This window comes from Meriones unguiculatus, chromosome 3, assembly GCF_030254825.1.
Source record: "Meriones unguiculatus strain TT.TT164.6M chromosome 3, Bangor_MerUng_6.1, whole genome shotgun sequence".
NCBI lineage: Eukaryota > Metazoa > Chordata > Mammalia > Rodentia > Muridae > Meriones > Meriones unguiculatus.
Genome location: NC_083351.1, coordinates 113,354,793 through 113,377,992, shown reverse-complemented (window position 1 = coordinate 113,377,992; position 23,200 = coordinate 113,354,793). Strand labels below are relative to the sequence as shown.

General features: G+C 37.6%; 1 protein-coding gene across 5 annotated transcripts in view; it reads left to right on the top strand.

Annotated features, from left to right (window-relative positions):
• LOC110566624 (cadherin-10) overlaps nt 1–23,200 on the top strand; it is a 203,113-nt gene that overhangs the window by 126,091 nt on the left and 53,822 nt on the right. The window lies entirely within an intron of this gene.

Genomic DNA, 23,200 nt, shown 5'->3' with positions numbered 1-23,200 from the left:
TAAAATCATTGACTTCCAGTATGGCTGTTGTGTGAAAATCCTGAAAATCAAAACATGCTATGTGTGATGTCTTTTACATTATATACAGGCAGCCAAACACAGATGCACATGGTAAATATACTTGTTTCAAAATAAAGCTATAAAGGTGTTTAAATTCAGGAGACTTATGATGTCATATGTCCAATAGTGTGCTAGATTATTTCTCTAATGACTCACAAAGAGATATGAACTGGATGACGGGTGGATTTAACTATTAAAATCAAGTATTTCTTCAGGAAACAGGAACCTGTCATTGCTAAGAGAAAAATCTCCAACTTACATTATTGGTAATGACATAATTACACATTGGGAAATCAGAATATATATAAAACATCTTTAAACTAGGGCCAGATAGAAGGGGAGGTGAACCTCCCTTATCAGTGGACTAGGGGAGAGGTATAGGGTAAGAAGCGGGAGGGAGGAAGGGTGGGATTGGGAGAAGAAGAGGGAGTGGGCCACAGCTAGGATACAAATTGAATAAATTGTAATAAATGATGATGATAATAATAATGTTACAAAAATCTTTAAAACTGAAGACAATATGACAACAGGTCAAGAGGACACTAGGGAACTACAGTTATGAACATGTATAGAAAAAGCCTGACAATTTTAAAAAATGAAGTGACTATTTCATAGGAATTTCACATCTCTTCAAAGGACACAAAGTCTAGTGCTTACAGCTTATTAGTGGGGAGGTCAAAGAGCTAACCACTGAGTTCACATCAGAGACAGTCCCTGTTCCCCTTACTAGGGTACTCACTTGGATACTGAGCTTCAATGGGCTACGTCCGAGCAGGGGTTCCAGGTTACATCCATGCATAGTCCCTGGTTGGAGAATCAGTCTCAGAAAAGACCTCTGTGCCCAGATATATTTGGTCCTGGTGGAGCTCCTGTCCTCTGCAGGTCTTACTAACTCCCCTTTCTTCCCTGTGGTTCCCTGCATTATGTCCATAGTTTGGTTGAGTCTCAGCATCTACTCTGATACACTGCTAGGTAAGGGCCCTCTGTGTTACTTGTTTTCTCCTACTGCCAATGTCCATCCCATTTGTCTTTCTAACTGATGATTGATTATCTTACCCCAGAACCTCTTCTTGTTTAGCTTCTTTAGGTTTACAGATTTTAGTATATTTATTCTTTCTTATAAGTCTAGTACCCTCTTATAAGTGAGTATATACTGTGTGTGTGTGTCTGCTTCTGGCATACCTCACTCAGGATGATCTTTTCTAGATCCCACCATTTGCCTGCAAATTTCATCATGTCCTTGTTTTGAATTGCTGAGTAGTATTCCATTGTGTAAATGTACCATAATTTCCGTATCCATTCCTCCATTGAGGGACATCTGGGTTGTTTCCAGGTTCTGGCTATTATGACTAAAGCTGTTCTATGGTTGCACAAATGTCCTTGTTGTGTACTTGAGCATATTTTGGATTTATGCCTAGGAGTGGTATAGTTGGATCTTGAGGAAGCACTATTCCTAATGGTCTGAGAAAGCGCCAGATTGATTTCCAAAGTGGTTGTAAAAGTTTACATTCCCACCAGCAATCGAGGAGGGTTCTCCTTTCTCCACAACCTCTCCAGCATGTGTTGTCACTTGACTTTTTAATCTTAGCCAGCAGCCTAGCTAGGCCACAGAGAAGGACATTGCAGCCAGTCCTGGACACACCAGTAAGCTAGGGTCAGATGGAAGGGGAGGAAGACCTCCCCTATCAGTGGGCTTAGAGAGAGGCAGGGAGGAGATGAGGGAGGAAGGGTGGGATTGTGAGGTAATGAGGGAGGGGTTACAGCTGGGATACAAAGTAAATAAACTGTAATTAATATAAAAATTGAAATTTAATTTTTAAAAGAGCTTCGTAGTACCATTCACACTTATGCATTTCAAAATGATATCTCAATAGTATGTAGCTAACCCTAAAGTAACATAAATATATGCTAAGAGATGAATAAGGAGCATAGTTTACAGACTCTGGGAACATGTTGGAAGCAGTGGGAACTCTGAAAAGCCATTGACCTGATTTTAGAATAAATTAGGAAAGCAAAAATCATGAACAAGCTCTAGCTGGATTTCTGACTCAACATTGCAGTATCTACTTTAAAACCTTATCATTTTTAAGTTAGTAGATAAGTTATTATATATCATTATGGCATGTTTTGAACAAAGTGAGTTTTAGTAGATTTTTTCTCCCACATCTTTCCCTAAGCATGCAGGAACCCCCTTACTCCAGCCTCAAGTTCCAGTTATTGTTTTTATGGACTTTTAAGATTGCCATCATTAACTACAAATCACAGACTTTCCAGTCCCCACAACTGAATGCATCACTTCCTTAATATCCTCCATCAATGATTTCCTGTCCTTTCCCCTTGTTTTGCTCCAACAGTTAAAAACATTCTCCAGTAGGAAGGTGGCTGTATGCTTCCACAATTCAACTTTGGATAAAGAATCTGCTTCTCAACCAAGGACTATTCATGAAGATAACCTAGAACCCCTGCACAGATGTAGCCCATGGCAGTTTAGTGTCCAAGTGGCTTACATAGTGATGGGAAGAGGGACTGCCTCTGATATACACTGATTGGCCTGATCTTTGATCACCTCCCCCTGAGGGGGGAGCAGCCTTACCAGGCCACAGAAGAAGACAATGCAGCCATTCCTGAAGTGATCTGATAGACTAAGATCAGAAGGAAGGAGAGGAGGACCTCCCCTATCAGTGGACATGGGGCGGAGCATGCATGCAGAAAGGGGAAGTAGGGTGGGATCGGGAGGGGAGGAGGGAGGGGCTTATGGGGGGATACAAAATAAATAAACTGTAATTAAACAAAAAAAAAAAAAAAAAAAAAGAATCTGCTTCTCTCTCCTGGCAGTAGACATTTGACATGAGACTAACCCTGTATCTTTCGACTAGTGCCTTAGATAGCTATGGAATACTCAATATGAAAAAACTTCCATTTCAAGTGAATATTCTTTGGGAAATGTTCAAAATTCATTCTTGTTTTATTTTGTTATGTTATGTTTTGAACTTAAGAACCATTAAGCTGTAGCAGAATTGACAATTACAATACTGCTACAGAAGTCGCCAGACTAGCACTTAGCATCCCTATACACTCATAATTCAACAAAATCTCAAGCTTTATGAGATATTTTTATTCTTCAACTGCATAACTGTTTGTTTCTTTTTTGTTCAATTTACTTTCAGAACTCTTGAATTGTTATTTCTTCAGAAATACTGTCTTCTTAAGTAAACCAAAGTTTCTCACTTTTAAGACTATGTCAATCTTAGAATTTTTATTGTTGAGATTAAGTTCAATGACTAATTGTAACTTAGAGAGGAATGTGTTCATTTAATCTTCTTCCACTGCATAGCCCATCATCACCATCACTGACAAAGTCAAGGCAAGAACTCAAGACAGGAACCAGGAGACAAGAACTGATGCCAAGGACGAACACTGCTTACTGGCATGCCTTCCAGGCTTGATCATCTTGCTATCGTAACACTACTGGGTCACCTGTCCACACATGGCCCCACACAATGGGCAAGACCCATCTACATCAATCATTACTCAAGAAGATTTCTGATAGGCTTGACCACATTACAATGTGGTGGGACATATTCTCAACTGATTTTCCCTCTGCCCTCTTGTATCAAATTGACAAAATTCTAACTAGGACAGTCTGCAAATTGCTGATTTACCAGATAGATGTCAGCTGCCCCTATACTATTCCATATCTATTTAAAAATATTATTTTATTTATTCTTTGAAGTTTTCATATTGTGTTTTTGAGTATAACCACTTCCCTAACCCAACTCTCCCCAGGTATATCCTCATTCGCCTACCCACCCAACTTGTTACGTTAGAATTTGTTAGAAATATGTAAGAATTATTATGTTAGAATTAAAATATGTTAGAATTATTATTCTAACATAATTTGTAGATGGCTACAGTCACCCAACTTTCTGTTGCAGAGAAAAATCTAAATTTGAATTTTTATTTCTAAAAGTTTGGTTTAAAGACACATACCTAAACATAGTAAAGGCAATATACAGCATGCCTTTAGCCACCACCAACCTAAATGGAGAGAAACTTAAGTCAATCCCACTGAAATCAGGGACAAGGCAGGGCTCCCACTCTCTCCGTATCTCTTCAAAATAGTACTTGAAGTCTTAACTAGAGAATTAAGACAGCTAAACAATATCAAACAGATACACATTGGAGAGGAAGAAGTCAAAGTATCACTATTCACAGATGATATGATAGTACTCATAAGGGACCCAAAAAATCTACCAAAGAACTCCTTCAGCTGATAAACACCTTCAGCACATAGTGGCTGGATACAAAATTAATTCAGAAAAATCTGTAGCCCACCTGCATACAAAAGACAAAAAGGCTGACAAAGAAATTAGGAAAACAACACCCTTTACAATAGCTACTAATAACATAAAGTACCTTGGTGTGACTCTAACCAATCATATGAAAGACATGTATGAAAAAAAAAAAAAAACACACTTCAAGTTTCTAAAGAAAGAAATTTAAGACTATATCAGAAGTTGGAAATATCTCCAATCCTCATGGATTGGTAGGATTAATATAGTGAAAATGGCCATCCTACCAAATGCATTCTACAGATTCAAAGCAATTCCCAATAACATACCAACACAATTCTTTACAAACATTGAAAGAACAATTCTCTATTTCATACGGAAAACAAAACAAAACAAAATGAAACAAAGAACAGAATTACTAAAGGAATTCTGTACAACAACAGATCTTCTGGAGTTATTCCATTCCTGATCTCAAGCTATACTATAGAGCAACAGTAATAAAAACTGCATGTTACTGGCATAGAAACAAAAAGGCAGATCAATGGAATTGGAGATCCAGAAATAACCCCACACACCCATGGATACTTGAATTTTTGATAAAGATGGCAAAACAATACAATAGAAAAAAGACAGCATCTTCAACAAATTGTGCTGGTCTAACTGGATGTCTTCATGTAGAAAAATGCAAATAGATCCATATTTCCATTCTGCACAAAAATAAAGTCTAAGTGGATCAAAGAACTCAAAATAAAGCCAGACACACTAAACCTGTTAGGAGAAAAAGTGGGGAAGAGCCTTGAACTCATTGGCACAAGAGACAATTTCCTGAACAGAACACCAACAGCACAGGCTCTAAGATCATCAATCAATAAATAAGAACCCATGAAACTGAAAAGCTTCTGTAAAGTAAAGATACTCTCATCAGAACAAAATGACTGTCTACAGAGTGGGAAAGGATTTTCACCAACCCTATAACTGACAGAGGGCTAATATCCAGAATATATAAAGAACTTAAGAAACAAAGCAAGTAATCCAATTAAAAAGTGGGGTACAGAGCTAAACAGAATTCTTAATTGAGGAATATCAAATGGCAGAGAAACATTTAAAGAAATAATCAGCATCCTTAGTCATTAGGGAGATGTAAATCAAACTGACTCTGTGATTTCACTTCACACCAATCAGAATGTCCAAGTTCAAAAACCCAAGGGATGATACATGCTGCAGAGGATGTGGAGAAAGGGGAACCCTCCTCCATTGTTGGTGGGAATATAACCTAGTACAAACACTTTGGAAACTAACCTGGTGCTTTCTGAGAAAATTAGGAATAGTGTTAACTCAAGATCCAGCTATACCAGTCCTAGGCATATATCCAAAATATTCTCAACTCTGCAACAAGGACATTTGCTCAACCATGTTTGCAGCAGCTCTATGTGTAATAACCAGAACCTAGAAACAACCTAGGAGTCCCTCAATGTAAGAATGGATACAGAAATTTTGGTACAATTACACAATGGTATACTACTTAGATATTAAAAACAAGGAAATCATGAAATTTGCAGGCAAATGGTGGGAACTAGAAAAGATCATCTTGAGAGAGATAACCCAGAAGCAGAAAGATAAGTATGGTATATGCTCACTTATAAGTAGATATTAGACACATTATATAGGATAAACATGCTAAAAACTATACTCCTAAAGAAGCTAACAACAAGGAAGATCCCAGGGAAGATGTCAAATCCTCATTCAGAAGGACAAATGTGATAGACATTGGAAGCAGAAGACAGGGAACAGGACAGGAGCCTACCACAGATAGCCTCTGAGAGACTCTACTGATCAAGGTATCAAAGCAGAGGCTGAGACACATAGACAAACTTTGGGCAGCGTGCAAGGAATCTAATGAAAGAATGGGGAGATAGAAAGACCTGGAGCGTACATGAGTTCCAAAAGGAGACCAACAAAGACAAAAATACTGATCCCTGCTGGCCCTGCAGACTGATATCCCAACCGAAGACAATGTCATGGAGAAGACCTAAAGCCCTAGCTCAGATGTAGGCCATAGACTCAGTATCCAAGTGGGGTCCCAAGTGAGGGTATCAGGGTCTTTCTCTAGTAATAACTCAGTGGCAGGCTCTTTAATCACCTCCCACTGGTGGATGCAGCCTTGCCAGGCCACAGAGAAACACAATGCAACTAGTTCTGATGAGACCTGATAGGCTAGACTCCTGATAGGACATTCTCTATCAGTGGACTAGTGGACTAGGGGAAGAGGGCAGGGGAGATGTGAGAGGGAGGGTTGGATTGGGAGGAGATGTAGGAGGGGGCCCCAGCCAGGATAAAAATAAAATTGTAATAAATGATAATAATAAAAAAACAATAAATCAATAAAAATTTAAACAGTGAAAAAAGTGTTGTTTATACTTTTACCAGTTAAATGTACATATCTTTTTTCCAATTAGTCCAATTTTATACTTAATTGGAACTTAGAGATGAGAAATAACATTGCTTTTCCTACCTTCTCTCCCATCCTACTTCTCTCTGTTCCTTTGACAGCAACTTGAGATGAATCCCAGATTAGCCACACACTCATGATCTTCCTGCCTTGCATATCTGTAGAGAACAAGATATTCTTATTGCAAAATTATAGTTTTAACATAATAACTGTTCCTGATTTTTACCATGTAATTTTGATGACTTTATTTAAGTCAAAATTTCCATGCCTTTGTAAAAAAAAAAAATCTTAAAATGTATCCATTTTCTTCCTCTTAAAACACCTTTGCAGAATTTGAGTTTGATGTCGATTTATTTCTAATATAAATAAGCGTGTACTCTATAGTATGAATAGTAGCACTAATAAAGACTAGAAACACTATTGTTAGCCCCCAAATAAGCAGATCTGTATATCTAGGAAAATATTGGAAAATGAATACTTCAAAATATTTACAGGTTTTTAAATTAATTATGTGTGAAGTCCTATAGTTTGTTCAGTTTCACATAATGCATGGACAATTATAGGAATATTTATATACACGCATTAAGAAGTTTAGTCTGGATACAGAAAGCAAGGAACACAATAGCAATTGAAAACACTTATTTCTGTAATAAGGCACACATTAGGCATTTTATGAATTAATAAGATTTAATAGGGTGTATACGTCAAACAGAGCAGTTACAGCCAAGTTATAAGTGTACTGAGTGTGTACCTTCCTGTAAACAGGCTTTTTGGCTGCATAATTGAGTTTCTATATCTACCACCCCTTCTCTACCTCAATCCCTTCCAAATCCCCAACACTAGGTAGGCTAGAAAGAAGGTTAGAGGGGAAAGAGAGGGTAGACCTCTTTAGACTACTTCCTGCTGATTAGGGGTGTGAGTTCCTTTGGGGCAGTTCAATCTCCATCATCAGAATATCTCCAATCAGCAACCTAAAATCCAGAAATCCAGAATCCAGCAAACCAGCAATAGCAAAACCAGCAGCAGGAACCAGCAATTGTAGGGACCAACAGAATCAAGGGCAGAAGCAGGGGCAGCAGCCGCAGCCGCGTTGCGGCTCTCGAATTTACACCTTTCCAAGATTCCAAATTCCAAATGTAAACTCTCAGCAGCTGGCAAAACCCAGCTCCTACAGCATGTCAGTCGTGGTGCCTGTGGACAATCAGAAGCAGCCCCATATCTCACACCTAAGATTAAATCAAAACATATTCACATAACATAACTGGGATATTTATTTATTGCTTTTTTTCCATTTTTTAATTTTTTATTTTAATCACACGTCATTCACTTGTATCCCAGCCCTAGCCTTCTCCCTCTTTTTCTCCCAATCCCACCCTCCCTCCCTCATCTCCTCCTGAATGCACGTAACTGGGATTTTTAAGAAACCAGAATTTTCATCACACCTTCCTTTGAAGAAGACATCATTTAGTGAATGAGCCATTACTTTCCTGAAGCAATTCATGATTCTGGAAAACACAGAAAATTGACAAAAGATAATTTTTATAATTAAATAGCTTAAGACTTAAGCTTAAGATTTTTTTTAATAAGATTTATTTATTTTACGTCTGTGAGTGCTCTATCTGCATGTATGCCTGCTGCCAGAAGAGGGCAGCAGATAATATTACAAGTGGTTGTGAAATACCATGTGGTTTTTGGGAATTGAACTCTGCCTCTGGAAAAAGAGCTTGGTTTCCAAGAGCTGAGCCATCTCTCCTGCCCCTTCTGGAGATCTCTGTACTCTTTCTTACTGCACTTAGCATCATTTTAAAAAATGTGGAAGCTCTTTGCTCACCTTCCCCTTGGGGGAGGGGCAGCCTTATCTGGCCACAGAGAAAGACAATGAAGACAGTCCTGATGAAACCTGATGGAAGGGGAGGAGGACCTCCCCTCTGAGTGGACTGGGGGAGGGACATGGGAGGAGACGAGTGAGGGAGGGCGTGAATGGGAGGATAAATGGGAGGGGCTACAGCTGGGATACAATATGAATAAATTGTAATTAATAAAAAAATAAACAAGAAAAAATGTGCATACTGTTCCTAGGATAGCATCACTATTCATTCTTTTTCCGTTTCTCATAGGCCCTCAGAACAAAAGCAAAGAGTGACTGCATGTATCTAAACACCATTCCTGTTTTCTCTTCTTTATATAATATACAGGGAGATGGCAGACTCTAGATTGGTCTTTATGTATGTATAAGTATATATAAGTATATATTTTATACTTTATACTCTGTGGCTTCCAGGGGAAAAGTGTCTCTAAAAGCTTTAGAAACCAATGAGCTTTTAAGAAAAATTCTGTAACCTCACTCTCCAAAACCCCTATAGCCCTGAAGCACTCCACTCTCTTCAACTTAATGTAGAGAAATAAAATTGAAGAAATATTTACATAAATTCCATCAATGAATGCCATGATCACTAGCTTATCTCTTTTAATTTCCTTTCATGTTTACTTGACCATAGTTTAATTCCTGATAAAGCTATGTGTATGGAAAAAAATAAAGCAAAATCTTTGATATAATCTGATATCATTGTGAGGCTCACAAGGTGCAGGAAGAGACGTTCTTGAAAACTCCCTGCCATAAAATCCAGTGTGGTATGTCTTTTTGGGTTTTGTATTCGCTGGTTTTTGTTAGTTTGTTCATTTTTTAGAGGACAAAGAGGTGTTATTCGGCTCTTCTTCCTTCCAGGAAATCCATCTTATCAAGAAGCCAGAGCAGTAGCAGAGAATGCTGCTTACTGGTTCACTTACAGGCTTATGTTAAACTAGCTTTCTTTAACAAGTCAGGAACATCTGTCTAGGATGATGCCACCCACAGTCCTCCTACATCAATTATTAATTAAGGCAATTTTCCATACAGATGCCTACAGACTAATTTGATATATGCACAATCCCTCTATAGAGAGTTTCTCCTTTGTTGATGCCAGGCTAAATCAACTTAGTAACTTAAGCCAACCAGGTTAGAAAGTTTGCTCCATTGTTTAACAAAAAAACTCTACTTTTTTTCTGCCTTAGAGAGAAACACCTCAACGTAAAAACAGACTTTCTTTTGGGGCCTCCTGATACTGGGTTCGGTTCATCAATCCTCAATCCATCCCCTCACAACTACTATTTTAAAATCTTACCAGCAGAATTTGGACAATTCTTTTTTTTTGTTTGTTTGTTTTTTTAAATTCTTTATTAATTACACTTTATTCACTTTGTATCCCCCTTGTGGTTCCTTCCGTCCTCCTATCCCAATTCCTCCCATCCTCCACCCTCTGCATGCATGCCCCTCCCCAAGTCCACTGATAGGGGGGGTCTTCTTTTCCTTCCTTCTGATCCTAGTCAATTAGGTCTCATCAGGAGTGGCTGTATTCTTCTTTGGCCTGGTAATGCTGCTTCCCCCTCAGGGGAAGGTAATTAAAGATCAGGCCAATCAGTTCATGTCAGAGACAGTCCCTGTTCCTATTACAATGGAACCCACTTGGATACTGAAATGTAATGAGCTACATCTGTGCAGGGGTCTTAGGTTATCTCCATGCATGGTTGGAGTATCAGTCTCAGGAAAGACCCATGTGCTCAGATTTTTTTGTTCTGTTGCTCTTCTTGTGGAGTTCCTGTCCTCTCCAGATCTTACTGTTTCCCACTTCTTTCATAAGATTCCCTGCACTCTGCCAAAGGGTTGCCCATAAGTCTCAGCATCTGCATTGATAGTCTGCAGGGAAGAACCTTTCAGAGGTCTTTTGTGTCAGGTTCCTGATTTGTTCCCTCTTTTCTCCTTCTTCTGATAATTCTTAATGGTTCAAGAAGAGACCTCAAATCTCCTGTATCATCTCAGGTTGTATCATAGTCACAAGTGTAATTGGCTTAATTTTTAGAAGAGATCTCTAGGACATATTTTTATAGTGATGAAACAATGATTGTTTTATACTTTTTCTATGGTGCCCCACATCCTGAAAGCACTGCTTATAAATTATTTATTGTCTAACACCTAAATCCTTTATATTCACTTCTGTCCCCCACCCCACAGCTGCAAGAATTGTTCTGTTGTATACTTATCAGTCTAAATAAACTATTAATGATGCATTTAAAAGTCATTGTAGTAGTTTTGTGATATTTTTCATTGCTTTTCTTTCTCCTTTCCATTTCAATTTTTTAATGGAGAATTGTTTCAGTGAGGTTTGTAAAGCTGATATGCATGCCTGTATCAAGAACATTTACAAAACAGCTCTGGAATGAACAGCTACACAAAGTAGATTATTCTCCTTCGTATTCTGCTAATTTACCACATCAGGCTTTTCTGCCTTTCCTCCTTTCAGTTCCCAGCCTCTACCAGAAGAATGAATGCGTATTTACTCCTGAGCTTTCTTTTTTTGTGTGTGTGTCTGTTGTTCTGATGCTTGATCTTCTTTATCTGTTTATTGGATGCAAATTTGCCTCTTTGATTCAGGGCATCATTTTTTTTTTATTTGTTGCAATGTTACTTTCTGGAGCAATTAGAGTATTATGCAAATGTTGACGACACCTGTGCATAATGTCATATTTGTCACATTCCTGATTTTTTAAAAATAAGCATAAAACATCCCAGTGTTTATAAGAAAATGGAGCATAAAATTAGTGGTGTATGTTGGAGAATCTACTCAACAGTTTCTGAAATTCTAAATTAATATGCACACACACATACACACTGAAAGAGAGGCAGAGAGGGAGAATTTGTTAAACTGAAATAGTGTTTACTATAGTCCTCTTGGTTCACTAACCAAAATTCTTTAAAATATTCAGTTTGTTACAAATTAAATTGTGATCTTCACTTTCTATCCTTGGTCTTTAAACAGGTGTCATATGCAAACAATTATCAATATCTAAACACCTGTTAACTAATCTGGAATAGTGAAGGTTTTTATAAGAGAAATAGTATAATTAGTTTTCCTGAACTCCTTTTTATCCAGAAATATTTTTAAATATATCTTCTCACTTATTTTTACAATTATTTGATAAACTTTTATTTCTTATCTCTTCGATAATGAGTTAAACTTTATTTTCATTACGGTAAGTATTTTGTTATTTAATATATTTGCTTATTTTGAGTTACTTGAAAATAAATAGTGACCTGAAATTGAAAAGTGAAGATGTTCTGTGCTTTTAAGGTGTTTTTTTCCTCAAAAATTCACATTTCTAATTTCTTCTCTCTCTCTGGTTTTCAATACATGGCTTCTCTGTTTAGTCTAGGCTGTCCTGAAACTCACGTTATAGACCAGATTAACCTTGAAATCACAGATTCTCAAGCTTCTGCTTCCCAAGTATAAAGGTATACACCTGCCATCTTTCACATATTTCTAATTTCTGATGGCCAAGATGCTGTTGTTAGGAGGACGGGTCTTTGGGAGGTGACTGGGTCATACAGATGAAAGTGTCTTGTGATATTTAGTAAGAATTTTCAACTTTATTGACTGGAGAGATATCAAGGAATTCAGTGAATTGCATTTGAGTGGTGTTTGTGAGGGTGTTTGCTAAAACAATTAGATCATGGGAGTTTGGATATAAGGAATAAATGGCTTCTTCCACTGATGGACATAAGTTAGCTAATGAAGAAGAGATGGAAAGCAGAAGGCAAGGAATAGTTAGAGAGCTATTAGCTGTAGAAGTCTGTGAAAAGCATAAGTTGATTGGGTCTCCTGAGTTGAAAAGTGCTCTCCTATATACTCTGGCTAAGTACATTAACTTAAAACCCTAAAATGGTGAGCAAAGAAGTAATTCCTCTTTTTATTTTGTTGTCACCCATAGTTCTTTTTCTTTCTCTCATGAAATTTCTAAGTTCTGAGTAATTTAGGGTGTTGATATTGAAGTGAAATTTCTCCTGTAATGATCTGGGTGTGTTGTTTAGAGCCTTTGAAAATAGGGAAGAATTTGTAAAGTTTTTGAGATGCAAGCTAGGACAAAATTTAGAAAATTAGAAACAATGCCTAGTGAGTGATGCCAGAGAATTTAAGAAAATCCAATAGAATATAGATAGTGAACTACTCTTGAGATTTCAAATGGGAACACCTATTCTGCAGGGAAATGGACTAAGCTATTTATATTATACTGTGTTAATGAACTTTTGCACATATTATTCAGGTCCTCAGGCTTTGTGGGAAGTTTCAAGGTGGAGTTAATTTTACTATAATCTCAATGAGACTACGGAATGGCTATAGTTATTTGGATACAGTAAAATTTACAATAATCATTAACTAAAAGGCAGAGTACAAAAGTTTCAAAATAGAATTTTTCAGCTAACATAGGAAATAAAAAAATTATGGCCAAGAAAAAGCTGCTGAAGATATTTGAGTTCCTTACTAGAATCCAAGTGATTTATAACACCACAATGGGAAAGGGGCATTTCAGAATGCTGTCAAGTTCTACCCATGGCAGGCTCAAGGGTATGAAAAATCTATACTCAATTAAAAGTTATTCTCATTTAAAAGATATAGAGCTCCACAGTGAACTGCAAATATAGGTTTATGAAGAAAGTTGTATCCTACAATCCTATTCAATAAGATTTCTACCCCTATACTCAAAAAAGGATTGAACTATGTTCCAAAGGAATATATCTAGCACTGGGCTGGACACAGGCAAGAATTTTCTGCTCACACTGGAAACACACAGAATGTAAAAGGTACAGATCTGTGGCACCTTAGACTCAAACTTTAAAAGAAGACTATGAAAACTAAGTATCAGAATCCCTGAGAAGGTAAGACGTGAAGCTGGGAAGAATCCAAAGACCGAATGAAAACTCTAGCACATTTAAAATGTGAGGAGCATGAAATGCCTGCCAAAGATAATGGAAGACAACGAGTAAATACAGCCAAGAGAGAGGCAGGCTGGACTAAAATAGTAATGGCATAGTGACAAGATTGGCTTAACCCACCCCATACCACCCTGTGATTCAAACGTTGGACTTGTCCTGTGCTTGATTTTAGTTTTACCCTATTCCAAAATTTCCTTACCATTCTTCTGTGTCATCTGTCCCACCAATTGCACATTGGTGGTATGTACCTAGACTTTTAATGTTTTTTAGAGGCTTGTAGCTAAATTCTTCCGATAGTCTCAGAAAACTTTAAACTTGCACTTTTTAGCAATGCTTGAAGTGTCAAGAATGTTAAGGACTTTGTCACAGTGATTAAAAAGATAGTACACACTCTCATGGATTAAATCAATGTTGCCTCAAGTCCCAAAAGAGAACCTTCTTTCTTTTTATACTTCATAGAAAAGCAGCAAGAGGACATAGATATGCTCAAGGAAGCAAACCCTCACAGGCAGTAAACAATCTGGCACTGTGGTTCTTGACAACTCAAGAATATCAGCTACTTTTCTATTACTGTTGTAAGATAATGATCCAAAATACTTACAGATATAAAGAGATGATTTTGTCTTATATTGGTCATACTGTGTGGCATGGCAGTAAGAAGGATTGACGGCTGAAAGAGGAAGCTGAGAAATCACATTTTCAACCACAGTGGAGAAAGCCAAGTGGAAGTCAGGGCAAAGCTGCCAAGCCTCAGTGTTAGCACCAAGTATCATATGTCCCCAAGCAAAGGGACAACTCCCACAGGTGCCCTAACCACCAACAGAGGACCAAATACTTAATGATGTAAACGTTTTGAGAACATAAGTCATGCAAGCCACTACACCAAATCTAGAACTGAAACACATTCCTTTCTTTTGTTTGGGAGCAAGCCAATCCATGGAACTCGATTAAAACAGAATAACAGACCAAACAAACTAAAACAAGTTCTAGCAACATATTACCTGTCCTGAAACGTGCCTTAATTTAACTATTTTGTGTAAAGCATTTATCTCCCTGTCTCGTACATGAAAAAGGTGTTTTGAAACAAGGTCTGTTTCCATATACCCTTCAGCTTACAAACTTTATTTCATACAAACTTAATATGAGTGTATGAACATATCAGAAATATGCTACATTTCAAAGTGCCAAGCAATCCTTAATTTTTATTTGTGAATTTTTAACCTCTATACATTGCCTACGTGTAAAATATTAAAACTCATCATCATGAAAAAGTACAATAATCTGATTTAATTAAACTTCTCTGAGTTAAAAAGTTAAGGAATTTGGAAATTACTTTTAAATGTGCAGTACAGTAGCAGTTGTCCTATTTTCATTAGTTGTCATGTATCTTGCCATGTCCTTTATCTGCTGGTGAATTTACAAGGAACACAGCAGGTTGTGAATTTTTAATAGGCTTTCCTCAAGGAAAGGAAAGGTCAGTATTAACATAAAATTATTCTTAAAGATTTGTGGCCAAATGTTTCACACCGGAAAACAGGTGTTACTGCAGAGCTAAATCCACAATAATCTCTCCTTTTTCTTTTGTTTTTAATCCTTTTCATTTCTTTTTCTTTGTGTGTGTGTGTGTGTGTGTGTGTGTGTGTAAAGAAAACTTTCTATCTCACATAATAAAATAGTGAAATATAAACACATATAAAATTTTTTTCTTTGAAAGTTGATGCTCTAAGTTTTTGATTGTATGATTAATTGACCCTAATTCTTCACACCATAAATAAATGATTCGGTTCAATTGAATTAAATAAATTTAAATATTGATGCCTAATATGTAAAAATGTACAAATGATGTGAAAGCAATAAATTATAAGAGACTAACTTGTATACATCTCAGTAAATAATTTGGTATGAGAAATAGTATTTTATCTTGTGTATAAGGTCAATGGAAAGAAACAATACTGGGGAAAATGCAGAAAAGTTTTGCACATGAAGTGAGCTAGTACAGACAGCTTCTTACAAACACCCTCTAGACTCAGTACAACTGCTGCAGGCATTAACTTATAGAATAACTTACAGTTATTCGCACTGGACCCATACAAGCCTGGCCCTGTCAACAATTAGTCATGGGCTAAGAGTACAATTATAGGCTCCCCCTTTGCTAAAGTTCTACTGGCTACCTATAGACTCTGTGATGAGAAGTGTTTACCTACTGCTGAGTCTTCTGAGCTCCAGAGGATATCCACAAATCCTCAATAAAAGAGACAGTCCTAGATAAAACCAATAGGTCATAAAACAAAATTAGTAAACTTGTAAAGGAGAGAGAGGGGTGTGGGGTGGAAAAGAATGACACAAAGAAAAGGGTGGGTGGGGAGCAAGAGTGGTCATTATGCATTATGAACTTATGTAAAACTGTTCAACAACAAATTATAATTGATTAAAAATGTGTCAAAGGAAACAAACAACAAAATCCTATTGTTGTGAAAGAAAATAATAGAAGACTTGGTTATGGGAAGACTAGATAAAAACTAATTAAATTTTGTTGATTTGTTTCTTTCTGAATCTAATGAAACCATTGACACTGAAATGCCAATTAGAAAATGCCTTTGCAACACATTAGTTTTGCCCATGAAAGGGGTTAATTACCCACATCTTAGGAGATTTAAAAGTTCAGCTAAGTCAAAATAAACAGTCCCTTTTTGTTTTATTCAAGCATTTTGATATAATGTTTTATACCATAGGCTAGAATTAAGGACTTAATCACCCAAATTTTTATCTTTATTCCAGTGATAGTTATCAGTGTGTTCATCCTTCCCCACTGCAAGAAAAATAAAGAAATTCACCAATAATATAAAACCTAATAGTTGGGTAAAAACGTATTCTATGCGTATCTTCTAAGCATGTATAGTGCTACATTTATAGCTGTCAATTGCTTCTCTTAATTATATTCCTGTTTTCCTGTTAGACATAGTAGATTTCTTTTCATTTTCAGATCCTTAAAACCACAGTCTGACTTGCACCCCTCCCCTCCTTTAGTTTGCTGCTACCATGTTCAATTTCCTAATCCAACAGAAACTTCCATACTATGTAGTCCAATTACAAGATTTAATTTTCACTCTCTTTAGTCCAATGGAAGGTATAAATCCAGCTTTATAAAAATCCAAAACCGACTGTCTAAATGTATAATCTGAAAATCTTTCTTTTGTATGCTTCACTGATTAGAGTAGCAGAACCACTTTGTGTTTTTTTTTATTAATTAATTAACTTTATGTATTACAATTTCTTCACATTGTATTGCATCTGTAGCTCTCTCTCTTATCCCCTCCCAATCCTTCCCTTTCGCCCTCTCCCTTTCCCTGCCCCTCCCCCAGTCCACTTAGAGGAGAGGTTCTCCTCCCCTACCATCTGACCCTAGCCTATCAGGTTTCCTCAGGACTGGTTGCATTGTCTTCCTCTGTGGCCTGGTAAGGCTGCACCCCTCCCAGAGAGGGGTGATCTAACATCTAGACATAGAATTCATGCCAGAGACATCCTCTGATCACCTTAATTGGGAACCCACTTGGAGACAGAGCTGCTATGGGCTACATCTGAGAGGAGTTCTAGGTTCTCTCCATGCATGGTCCTTGATTGGAGCATCCGGTCTCTGCAAAGACCCCTGGGTCCAGATTTTTTTGGTTCTGTTACTCTCTGTGTGGAACTCCTGTCCCCTCCAGGTCTTTCTATCTCCCCATTCTTCCATAAGATTCTCTGCACTCTGCCTAAAGTTTGGCTATGAGTTTTAGCATCTGCTTTAATACCCTGCCTGGTAGAGTCTTTCATAGACCCTCTGTAGTAGACTCCTGTCCTGTTCCCTGTTTTTTCCTGCTTCTGATGTCTATCCCTTTTGCCTTTCAAAATTGGGATTCTTACTTAGCTTCTTTAAGTATACAGATTTTAGTATGTTTATCCTATATTACATGTCCAATATCCACTTTTAAGTGAGTATATACCATTTGTGTCTTTCTACTTTTGGGTTACCTCACTTAAGATGATCTTTTCTAGTTCCCACCATTTGCCTGAAAATGTTATGGTATATTCCAGTGTGTAAATGTATGACAATTTGTGTATCCATTCCTCTGTTGAGGGACATCTAGGTTGTTTCCAGATTCTGACTATTATGAATAAAGTTGCTATGAACATGGTTGAACAAATGCCCTTGTTGTGTACTTGAGCATATTTTGGATATATGCCTAGGAGTGGTATAGCTGGATCTTGAGGAAGCACTATTCCTAATTGTCTGAGAAAACTTCACATTTATTTCCAAAGTGGTTGTACAAGTTTACATTCCCACCAGCAATGGAAGAGGATTTCCTTCTCCACATCCTCTCCAGCATGCATCATCCATTGAGTTTTTGATCTTAGCCATTCTGATGGGTGTAAGATGAAATTTCAGGCTCCTTTTTTTTTTTTTTTTTTTTTTTTTTTTGCATTTCCCTGATGACTAAGGACATTGAACATCTCTTTAAGTATTTCTTTGCCATTCAATATTCCTCTATTGAAAATTCTGTTTAGCTCTGCACCCAATTTTTTAATTGGATTATTCGGTTTGTTGGTGTTTAATTTCTTGAGTTATTTATATATTCTGGATATTAGCCCTGTGTCAGATAAAGGGTTGGTGAAGTTCCTTTCCCAGTTTGTAGGCTGTTGTTTTATTCTGATGACAGTGTCCTTTGCTTTTCTGAAGATTTTCAGTTCCATGAGGTCCCATTTATTGATTGTTAACTTTAGAGCCTGTGCTGTTGGTGTTCTGGTCAGGAAGTTGTCTCCTGTGTCAAGGAGTTCAAGGCTCTTCCACACATTTTCTTTTATTAGGTTTATTGTGTCTGGTTTTATGTTGATGTCTTTGATCCACTTGCAGTTTACTTTTGTGCAGGGTGATAAATATGGATCTATTTGCATTTTTTTTTTTACAAGTAGACGTCCAGTTAGCCCAGGACCATTTGTTTAAGAAACTATCTTTTGGGGTTGGGGATTTAGCTCAGTGGTAGAGTGCTTGCCTAGCAAGTGCAAGGCCCTGGGTTCGGTCCTCAGCTCTGAAAAAAAAAAAAAAAAAAAAAGACAAAATAACAAAAAGACCAAAAAAAAAAAAACTATCTTTTTTCCATGGGTTTGGCTTCTTTGTTGAACATCAAGTATCTGTAGTTGTGTGGGTTTATTTCTGGGTCTTCTATTTGATTCCATTGATCCACCATTCTGTTTTTATGCCAGTACCATACAGGTTTTTTGTTTGTTTGTTTGTTTGTTTACTGTTGCTCTGTAGTACAGCTTGAAATGAGGGACAGAGATACCTCCAGATTATCTGTTATTGTACGGGATTGTTTTAGCAATTCTAGGTTTTGTGTTTTTCCATATGAAATTGAGAATTGAGCAGAACCACTTTAAATCATTACCTTCTTGCCTTGTATGTATCTACACCTCAGATCTATGCTGCATATTCACCTACTGTTCTAAGATACAAACTTTGCAGAAGTTAGAATTTCTTCAGTTTGAAAATTGTATTCAGTACAGTTTCAGTATGGTAACTTAGATATTACACGTTCCATAGATCCGCACTCACTCCTGTGAATTGTTTAGGGTGTTCTCCGTGTACTTCTTTTGCATGTCTCCTTTGGGTCTTCCATAGAACATAGCTGGAATTTTTCATTTGCTTATAAAAGTACCTGATTATAAGGAAAATTCAAATTAAAATAATTGAATTGAAAGCTAATAAAACTAAAATTGTCTATTGTGAACCACAGTGCTGTGTGGTCTGGTGATTGATAACACCAATAACATTTGGTTGTTGTTTCTCAGACTAAATGAGAAATCTGTAATGCTTATACCTGCCACTGGGAAGGTGACCACAATGTTGCAAATGCATGTAATTGGAGAGTTCCTGAGCAACTGCGTACATTTTTGGATACTAATAACCATCAATCTCTTGACTTCTTGAGAGTGATTCCTGAACTACACACTCATATATGACTTTTGAGGGTTTCTTGTTTAATAACAGATACTTCCTGGGTTTACTTTTCTCATAGTTTTTTCCAAGTAACTACACATGCAGTAAAAGTTTCCCATTTTGAGGACCAGTCAGATGACATCAAAGATGTGGTTACTATGTAAGCATGACCTACAAGACACCATCACCCTTCAAGAAATTAACCTCCTTCTCCTACAGACAATTAGCTGTGCACAGATCTTCAGTTAATGGTCGGGGCCTCTGAACCACTTCCATTCCACTTTATTATATCGAATGGCTTGATCTTGTGCAGGTTTTGCAAAGCCAACCACAGCTTCTGTGAGTTTTTGAGTGCAATGATCCTACTATTTCTAGAAGACACTTCTTTCCTCTGGCGCCTTCTGGCCTCTTAATACCTCACCCTTCTTCTGTGATGGCCATTCATCTTTGGAGAGAGGGTATAAAACAATATCTTATTTGTGGCTAAACCCTCAAGCATCACTAATTTTCTGAAGTTTGCTGAGTATCGAGTTTCTATGTTAAATACCATCCACTGCAAAAAGACTGATTTTTTTTTCAGATGAAGTCTGAGAGTTTCACTAATCTGTGGAGAGAAAGAAGTGAATTTAGTGGACAACTTAATACCGTGTCCATTTACCAAATAAAATAGTAGGTTCAGCCCCTGGGCCTCTGAGCACACTAATAGTAGGTGTTTGTCCAGATCTGCCGTATTGGGCATGTGTTTCCTTCTTAAAAACGATCAGGAAGGTTGGATACCCCCGTTTGATTCATGCACTACTGCATCCGTGGGCACAATCTTGCCATTCTGGGAATTAGTTCAGCAGACCAGGCTCACAGCTTTGCAAGATTTTCGACTCTGCTCCATTTCAGAAGGTGCTGTGCAACCTAGTGTGCAAGCTACGGCTGCCGAACTGTCGGCCTAGCAACTCCTATGCTGTGGAAAATTCTGCCTGATCTGTTTTTTAAAGACATTCTTTCTTTTAGATCTATTATTTATTTTTTCAATTTTATTTATAGCAATTCATTTACTTTGTATCATGCACAGCACTGTCCAGTATTATGAGAGCTAGCCAACAGGGAAGAAGCTTCAGGACCAGCTTGATTTCTCCATGTCCAGAGACAATGTGTGTGGTGACTTCAGCAATAGCTCTTACCATAAAGTTATCTTGAGCATCTAATAGCAGCATGAATATGTTTCTTGCCTTGGGAGTTTCTAGACACTTCTGACAAAGAACTTGAAGGGAGTTATCAGAAACCTGGCACTGGGCTTTTTATTTGGCAACCTGTGACTTCGGGAATGAACAAAATTCCCTGGCATAGGGAAACTCTAATTAAACACTTCTATATGAATATATACATGTATGAATCTTTCATAATAGTGTTTTCATATTGCTTAAAAAAAATCCTGGGGAGTGGGTAGCTATTCTTTCCCAACCTCTTCTCTACCTTAGTCTCCTACTGAGAGGACCTGACTAACTGCATTTTGAGACTGGGCCCAAAGCTAGGCCAAAGTTATTGCCACCTTTCCCCATTTCCTGCTTGAGGAGTTCCTGGAAAACAAAAACAAAAACAAAAACAAAAACACAGGAGATGAGCAACCAATCAGCAACTGACCTAACATCTGGCCTGGGGCTATATGAGGTAATCATTCCAACAAATCCTGGTAACATTTACCTAGCTGAGACTGGAACTTGCCTAGCTGGCTTTAAAACGAGCCTGTGAGCTCCTCTCAGGGTAACCATTTTGTATGAATGGTTGATCCCTGAATGCTAGTTGTCTCTGCAGAATAAACACTTTGTTTTCATATACTATTTGAGTCTGTGGTCTTCCTTCAGCGAGTCTCAGAGCCTTACACAATTTCTTTCCCCAGTTAAAATTCCTTCCCCATTTTTCACTCTCCCTTGCATATGAAGTTTGTAGGCAAATATTAAGAAAGCAAAAAGAGTAGGTATATTATTAAGTAAAATTTAAAAAAAAAAATCATTGCCCCGACCTGCAGGGCTTCAACGGGGTTCCTAAGGCAGAGAGATTGGAAGGAATGGGGGAAAAAGGAACAAGAGATACAGGAATGAAAGCCAAGTCTGTTCGTCTGATCAAGGTTTCCGTTTATTAGAAATTTTTACCCAACTTATATAGGGAGAAGGCAGGAAAGGGGGGAAGGTTAATTTACTGCTGCACGGGACAGGAAGAGTGCTTTTATGGGTTAAATATTGCACCTGCAAGATGCTGTAAGAATGTTTTCTTAAGCTATCTCACGGATGCTCTAAAATTAACAGATGGATGTCCTCACAATCTATCATCCATGATTTCAGGTCCTAGGTAACTCTTCAACTAAATAGCTTTAGGTCTCCACTAAATGACCTTTGCTCACTACTTGGTTTTGGCTTTAGTAAATAGCTTTGTCTCCACTAGATAGCTTTGGCTCACTGTTTGACTTTGGCTTCAGTAGATAGCTTTGGCTCCCGGCAAATCATTTTCTTGTAAATACTAAAATTGTAATCATAGCATATACAATACCAATGGCGCAATGGTACAACTGAAGACATAGTTCTAATCATAGATACTTCAAAATAATTTATATTCTTGATATGAACACGTTTCTTCTGCAGCCTAAGAATCCCATGACAAAGGCTTTGGATCAGTGTGTTACCCTTTGTACTGCTACATTATCTGGAAGGTACTTAGGACCCATTATTTCCCAGGACTCAACAACCTAGAGTTCATTTGTTAGCCCTGGAAGGATTTCCACTTCAGTCTCTCCCAAAGCCTGAACTTACTGAGCCGTGCATCGCCAAACCCGGCTGGCTTCTTTTAAGGCTACCTTTGAAAAATATTTCAGGAAGAATTCTTCCTGGGAAATTCCTGGGTCTACAATTCAGCTGCAGTAACATGCAAAATAGGCTAATATGTGCACATGATCCCAAGTGTGATGAAATATTTCTGAAAGGCTTGGTGTGCTTCTGCTATAGGCACAGTAAATGTAGTCATAGACTGGCCCTTTGCAGATTTCCAGAAGACAGTTTGACAAGGTACAGGGTTAGAACACATTTTATTTTATAATTTATTTTATTTATTGTTTAGTGTGTATGTACCTGTGTTACGTAGATAGATATCTATACTCTGTTCTGAAACCTAAAAAATATTTGTAGGGTAGTTGGTATTTTTTATATGAAACCAAATATTATATTTATTATTGCTACATTTGGAGTCTATCTTACATATGTTTGAAAGACTCAAACATCCTAAGATGTTAGTAATTACAAAGAACAAATACAACCAATAATAAGTTGATAGGAGCTCAATTTCCTGTACAAAATGAGAACCTTGCATTTCCAGATAGAAATGAAAGTATGATGTTGCTCAGTAACCAATTGGTTTCCCAAAGTGAGGGGAACAAGGACTATTTCTAACAAGAACTCAATGACTGGCTCTTTGGTCTCCCCACCCCCGAAGGGAGGAGCAGTCCTGTTAGGCCACAGAGGAGGGCTTTGCAGCCAGTCCTGAAGATACCTGATAAAACAGGATCAGATGAATGGGGAGGAGGTCCCCCCTATCAGTGGACTTGGAAAGGGGCACGGTGGAGGTGAGGGAGGGAGGGAGGG